Source organism: Pseudochaenichthys georgianus, chromosome 24 (assembly GCF_902827115.2).
Source record: "Pseudochaenichthys georgianus chromosome 24, fPseGeo1.2, whole genome shotgun sequence".
Classification (NCBI taxonomy): Eukaryota; Metazoa; Chordata; class Actinopteri; order Perciformes; family Channichthyidae; genus Pseudochaenichthys; species Pseudochaenichthys georgianus.
Window position 1 is genome coordinate 30,475,500 of NC_047526.1, and position 7,890 is coordinate 30,483,389.

Consider the following 7,890-nt stretch of genomic DNA (forward strand, 5'->3'; position numbering starts at 1 on the left):
CTTTAAGTTGAATCTCGGTAGGTTACAGGAAATGACCTACCCCTAACCCTTCTCTTGCGTCAACATCAGACCTGTTTTGTTGAGCCATTCAGCAACTCTTGATATCCTTTCTTATATGACTTTTTTACCTTCTTTGCTCCTGATTGTAAAGACGTCTATTAAGCATAGACATGGTATCATTTTGCGGCATTTTCAGAAGCAGCAATTGCTGTAATTTCTTTAGGCAGACAAGTTTCCCCAAATTCCTCTCATGGGGACTGATGGCAATGAAAAAAAGCCCAGAGAGAGTAAAGCACTCACAAAAGGCTTTTTTGGCAACATGGCACAGGCTTGAACTGCTTTCCTGTTTTTCTGTTTACGAGTCTTCAGCTCAGTAGTGGTTTCTGAATTTTGAGTCTATTCACCCTAGATTTTACACTAATGGGAAAAACAACAAAGTCCAGCACACACCAGTCGGAGGATATTTCTTTAGCCCCTGCGTTAGCGGATAAAAACTAAATTGGAAAACCAACACAGCACCATCTTGGTATTGAAAGATTATCAAGGGAGAAGAAATAGTACACCTTAGGTACAAAAAAGGGGAGAGATTATGAAACTTCAGTGTTTGAATCTCAGTAATGTTGTTCATTCGTAATACGCCATCATGACAACGGGGTTAAAAGCCCAATTTAGGAGGCAAATTGCTCGTAAAGTAAATGGCAGAAGGATGGTAGAAGTCTCCTGGCACAACTGCACCCTGCAACCCGCGGTGCTCATGTAGGTTTGGTCAGAAGGTAAAGACTCTAGTCCAGACGTGTCAAACTCAAGGCCCGCGGGCCAAATGTGGCCCGCCACGTCATTTCATGTGGCCCGCGAGAGCTTAAAAGGTTTGATTGTATACAAATAAACAAGTCAAATGCGTGCAGTGACCAAAAACTACATTTCCCACAATACATGCTGATTATGTTACCCGCGAAGTGACGGCATCCCGCCACTAGACTGCAGTGTTTCCACATCGATGCGATTTAACCAACAAGTGGAATTGAGAAATACAAATAATGATCCCAAAATGTCAAGGAAGAGAAAAATTGATGCAGATGGAAGGCTGTTTCAAGAAAGATGGGAAGGTGAATACATGTTTGTGCTTCAAGGAGAAAAACCGGTATGTCTTTTGTGTTATGAGGCGGTGGCGGTTGTCAAAGAGTACAATCTACGTCGGCATTTTGAGACCAAACACGGAGCTAAGTATGCCAAAATCAGCCATCAAGAAAAACAACAAATTGCCCAAGAATTAAAAGGCAAACTGCGATCGCAGCAGAATGTGTTCGCGAAAGCCAGAACCAAAAACAATGCGGCAGTGAAAGCTAGCTTTGTTGTGGCTGAAGAAATCGCACGCGCTTCAAAGTCTTTTTCAGAGGGAACGTTTTTGAAGCAGTGCATGCTGAAGGTCTGTGAGCAGGTGTGTCCCGACCAGATACAGACTTTTAAAAATGTCAGTTTATCAAGAAACACCGAGTTAAGGAACTAGCAGGAAACCTGGCAACACAGCTGGCCGAAGAGACACGCAGCTACATAGCTTTTTCATTAGCTGTTGATGAAAGCACAGACAACACGGATACAGCGCAGCTATCTATTTTTATTAGAGGCGTGAAGTCGGACCTCTCTGTCACTGAGGAGCTGTTGGATGTGGCTGCCATGCATGGGACCACAACGGGACGGGACATTTTTGATGCGGTGGAGAAGTCAGTCATTAAAAACGCATTGCCCTGGGAAAACTTGGTGGGATTAACTACAGACGGTGCACCTGCAATGTGTGGAAGAAAAGTGGGCTTGGTTGGACTAATGAAGGAGAAAATGCAAGAATGTAACTGTCACACGCCTCTGATAACGTATCATTGTATTATCCATCAAGAAGCTTTGTGCGGGAAGGTGCTGGGGATGGATAATATAGTGACCACGGTCATGAAGACAGTGAACTTCATTCGGGCGCGTGGCCTGAATCATCGTCAGTTCCAGCTGTTCTGGCAGGAGATGGGCTCGGAGCACGGAGACGTGCCGTACCATACAGAAGTAAGGTGGCTGAGTAGGAGCAAAGTCCTCAAACGATTTTTTGAGCTTATGGAAGACATTGCTCTTTTCATGCAGAGTAAGGGAAAACCCTTGTCTGAACTGTCAGATCCAAACTGGCTGTGTGACTTTGCTATGTTGTGTGACATAACCGAGCATCTCGCCCAACTGAATCAGAAGCTGCAGGGACGCAAACAAGTCATCACGCAGATGTCCGACACGATCACGGCTTTCCAGCGTAAACTTGACCTATGGATGTGCCAAGTGAAACAGGACAATCTTGCCCACTTTCCTGTTTGTCAGAGCATCTCAGCCTCATGTCCCGGTACTTTCTCATGTGCTCAGTTAGCTACCAAACTGAGCCTGTTGATGAATGAGTTTGATCGGCGCTTCTCTGACTTCAGAGCACAGCACTCTGGATTTGCCATCTTTGCTAGTCCTTTCACCACCGACATGTGCACTGCACCCCAACACCTTCAGATGGAGTTAATAGAGCTTCAAAGCGATAGTGGCCTGAGAGCAAAGTTCCAGGATGCTACAATCCAGGACTTTTACCGTCTACTGCCCCCTGCTTCCATGCCACAGCTTCGACTTCATGCTGCCCGTGTTCTGTCTATGTTTGGGAGCACCTATCTGTGCGAACAGATGTTTTCAATAATGAATCTAAACAAAAACAAGCACAGATCACGCATCACTGACGGCAACCTCCACGCTGTTCTACGGATTGCTACAGCACAGGACCTAAAACCAGACATTGACACACTGGCCATGGAAAAACGGTGTCAGACATCTGGTCAGAAAACACATTGGTAAGCATTTTTAAAAACCTAATAAAATATAATTCAACCAAGAAGAAGAATAGTTAAACTATGTGCAATGTAATGATTGTGCTTGCATTTTGTTTTGTGTTTGTTATTTTCAGAACATGATCGTTGGATGAGGATGGTGGAGAGGGGATCCACATGGTGTGTTCAAGGACAGGCAGCATCTCCTCATCAAAAACTAACCTAAAAACTTGACCAATATAGTTGTGGACTGAGACAACCCTTATTGTGAGTTTATTACATATACTACTTTATATGTGTAGAAATGTATTTAGTGTTTGCAGGTTTTATGTGTTTATGCAGACAAATGTTTACTGTAATCAAACCATCTCTCATTAGTTGGATGTATGCCCCCTGCAAGGCTGTGTGCAGCCATTTGTTTTTGTAAAATGCTACATCTGTCACACATGTTCTTAGCAGCTCACAATTGTTGGTTTTACAGTTATTTGTTATTTCAAGTTTTGAACAAAGTTAATGTCATAACTTCTGTTTGATGTTATTTTTCTTTATTAACTTGGATAGTTTGATCGTTGATTGATGGAGTAATGTGGGTTTCATAACCTGACAAATTAAAAGGATTTGTTATAATAACAAAGCAACAAGCAAAGATATTTTTTACATCTATGCAAATATATATATGTAATATTTGTAACTTGAATAAGTAATACATTCAGAGTTATTTAACATTAAGGAGTAGTTACATTTATTTTACATTGCATTTAGTTACATTGCATTTAGTTACATTTATAAGTTACATCTGGCCCTTTGAGGACAACGATTATGCTGATGTGGCCCTCGGTGAAAATGAGTTTGACACCCCTGCTCTAGTCCATTACCTGGTAAGGTCAAATGAACTTCTAAATGCTGCGCAGCCACAAGATGTAATCACCGAAATTGGATTTTAAGAGGTAAGAAACGAGCGCATCGTTATTCTGAATGATTATCTCGACAGGTGTGCGCCATTAGTCCGTGACTGGTAAAAGCTTTTGACTTTTTTATTTGAAGAAAATTTCTAGGGTAAAAACGCTCCGTCAGACACACACTCTCTGTCCTCCTGGAAGAGCAGATGGAGAGGGCGATTGGATCTGGAGAAAGTATTCCAGGTACTAGAGCTAATAAACAGTGCATTATGTATTATATTACTTCTGAAATTGCAAAATAGTGCATTTGTGCTTTTTGTAGTTTTTTTTTTTCCTCTAAGGATGTTGCATCAGATGTGCAGCCCTGATGAATCTGCTGATCCACATCTCTGTGTGTGTACAGCCTGCAGAGAGCCCTTACATAACCATCAGATGCCCTACAATTAGCACAAAGCAAATGGGCATGATGATGTGGAACTGGATGAAGGTACACTTTGTACAGCGACAGATTGTCTCAAAGTGCTCCTCTTGGATGGAGAGGTTTGCATGTCAAAATGTCTTCGAAAGTACATTATGAAGACTCAAAAGTGCATGTGATGGTTGGTTTTTGGGTACAGATTGTTCTTTATTGCCTTTCTTGTCCCAGTTAGTGCTGTAAGGATCGATTGATTTACATTAAATCATTCACCAACAATGGCTGTCATGACGGTTGAGCATTGGCTGATTACCATAGCTTGTTTTATGTTATTATATTTTGCTAATTTTATGCTCTGCCTCTAAACGAATGAGTGAATGCGGCTGAGCTGATGATTTGTGACACACACACACACACACACACACACACACACACACACACACACACACACACACACACACACACACACACACACACACACACACACACACACACACACACACACACACACATACACACACACACAACTCCACCAAACACCTTGTAAGTCATTTTCAAGCCGAAATACAAACATTTGCAATTCGGTTTTGTCTGTTTTTGTGTCTATTAAATTGCTTTAGTTTGTGGACGGTTGTCTACTCGAGACCAGTGGTTCCCAACCCGGGGGCTATTTACGACTTTTGAATCCACATAAACACATCGGCAAAATCCGGCTTACTTTGAGCATGTGTTTTAAACAGTTTAATGCCTTTGTGAATTGTTTCCACTTGCGCCGTCCTTTCATTTCTTCATTCAGCGGGAATCCAAATGAATTAATCCTGAGTCCAATAACCATCAAAGTCACTCCATAGTGCTCCTTAATTACGCTTTCATCCTCCTTTAACAACATACTTCACATTCATGTGTGTGTGTGTGTGTGTGTGTGTGTGTGTGTGTGTGTGTGTGTGTGTGTGTGTGTGTGTGTGTGTGTGTGTGTGTGTGTGTGTGTGTGTGTGTGTGTGTGTGTGTGTGTGTGTGTGTGTGTGTGTGTGTGTGTGTGTGTGTGTGTGTGTGTGTGTGTGTGTGTGTGTGTGTGTGTGTGATCCAGTTCAAGTCTCCTGATTATTAAACAGTGTTCATTGAGTTGAGTTGAGTAAGTTGCCTTTGCACAATCCCTCTTGAAATGTAATCGAGTGCCATCTATGTTTGGCATTGTTTGTTTGGAGGCGTGTGGCGCAGTGGACTAGTGCGTTGGTGTTCGGACCAAGGGGTCGCAGGTTCAAACCCCACTGCAGTCAGCATGTCGGTGTGTCCCTGGGACTCTTCACCCCAAAGTGCTCCTGTGGGGATTGTCCACAGTACTGAGTATGTAAGTCGCTTTGGATAAAAGCGTCTAACATGTGCATGTAATGTAATGTTTTCAGCCCTGGCAATTCCCTCTCTGCACTCAGCTAATGAGCTCCGGGGGAAACACAGGTCAGACTTCCACATTAGTGAACAGTGAGCGGCGGTATTTAACACAGCACTGCTCCAAACATGCTCCGTTGGATAACCAATGCGTTATTACCGTCACTCGTGCATTAAAAAACACACGAGGATGTAAACACATGGAATACAGATGTTACCACAAATGATTTGGTTTGTTATAGCTTTGCCTTAATTAGATTTAAACTTTTAAGGATTCTTTGTACAGTCAGAAGTAGTAACAAACCAATTAGGAGACCAGGTTTCAATGCAGCTACCAAGCATGTGTTTCACTCGTGTTTTTAAAAATTAATGACGGGGTGTTGTCAATAATAAGTGTCGGATAAATAATTCATATTTATTGTAACTCAATGGGTGTGGGAGAGTGGTGGGATTGAAATGGAGATTTTGATTTGTCAGCATGTGTGTATATATCGTTACTTCAATTGGAACCGAATGTACATGCTCTGTATGACTTGCTTTTGTAAAAAAAAAAAATTAGAAAATCCATAAAGGTATTCTGTTTATATAAAAAAAGTAAAATAAATGTTTTTATATATCATAAAACTGCAATATTCAAGCTTATCCATTAGGATGAGATACTACAATGCCTAACCAAAAACTCCACACATTGCCCATGGGACTAATAGGTACGAAAGAATATACAGAAGGAATATACAGTAAATAACCCACTGTTGACTCTATACATTTGAGCTTTTTATATAAATAAAGACTTGATATATTTTTTTTAATGACACCTCTGATAATGGATGCATTTATAAAGGTGTTTTTTTTAATGGTTTACAGTGAAGAGAGAAAAAAGGGAAAGATTAGAAGTTGACTTCTTGTTGCTTTTACATGAACGGTAGTGTCCTTAAATACTCAAGTGCATATTAAAAGTACATTTGATTAAGATAGTAACAGGGACACTATTTGCACTGCTTATGGAGGCATAAGCAGTGCAAATAGTGTCCCTGTTACTATGTAGTTAAAATAAAGGCACCATTAAGATTTGATTGACCCAGTGGCATGGTAACACGCCAGCCAGGAAGGTGTGGTTTGTTCTGACGTCTTTGGGCCACTTTCCCTGAGCCGCTGTCAAGTTTACATGATAATATAAGACGGGAACTAACACGAATCCTTCAAAATAAAAGTTACACATAGTTCAAATACAAAATATATCTCATTAGTAGGTTTTGGGGGAGCCACCTTGACATTTATTCAAAATATATTTGTATTCATGCCATTTCTTTACAAAACTCATTTACATGCAGCATATTTTAGCATTTCAAATATTTGTTTCATCTGGCAGAGTCGTTTGGTAGCATTGGCAGTCTCTCATTCATTATCACACTAGAGCAGTTACTTAACTCTCCTATTGTCTCCGTGTCCCCCCCCTTACTTTGGTGTTCACGGTCAAATGTGAACGGCCCTGTTTTAACTGCTATTACATTAACCCAAAAAACATTAACCATCACCACATTTCATTTAACACCCTATCAAACTGTAAATATGGTGTCAGACTACTGGTACACATGAAACACTGCAGTACATATACAAAGAATAGACACTGAACATGTATTGCGTGTGCCAGGTGTGATGATTTTATTGCACACAGACAATCAGCTCTCTGTCTGTGTGTGTGTGTGTGTGTGTGTGTGTGTGTGTGTGTGTGTGTGTGTGTGTGTGTGTGTGTGTGTGTGTGTGTGTGTGTGTGTGTGTGTGTGTGTGTGTGTGTGTGTGTGTGTGTGTGTGTGTGTGTGTGTGTGTGTGTGTGTGTGTGTGTGTGTGTGTGTGTGTGTGTGTGTGTGTGTTCTAGCATTACTATACTTGTGGGGACCTACATCTGTTTACATAGTCACGTGTGGGGACTGGCTTCCCTTATGGGGACAAATTGGAGGTCCCCATAAGGGAAATAATTTGTGTGTGTGTGTCAGGGGGGATTGGGCACATAAGGGGGAGTATACATATACATATACAGTATACACATTAAGAGTATACATGTGGGTATGTGTGTGTGATCTGATCCGGATGGTTACTAATTCCTTTTCTTTATGGCGGTCATTTTACCGGGAACACCATGGGTTTTACAAAGTTGACTAAATCATCCAAAATGCAATGAAAGTGCTGATCAGCAATTTTACATGTTCAAATGTCTGCTGTGAAGGATATCATAAAGCCTGAATGCAATCTAATGTAAAACTAAAAAGTTATGATGAATGAAAGTAGTGAATCGGTCAGATTTGACCCGAAGACAACAGGAGGGTTAAAGGTATCAAGCAAACTTTATTTAAACATATAT

The 7,890-nt window shown here is 41.2% G+C and overlaps 1 pseudogene; it reads left to right on the forward strand.

The window, feature by feature from the left end:
* The first annotated feature begins 833 nt into the window (after nt 1–833).
* Nucleotides 834–3,661, forward strand: LOC117440210 (general transcription factor II-I repeat domain-containing protein 2B-like; annotated as a pseudogene).
* Nucleotides 3,662–7,890: the final 4,229 nt, after the last annotated feature.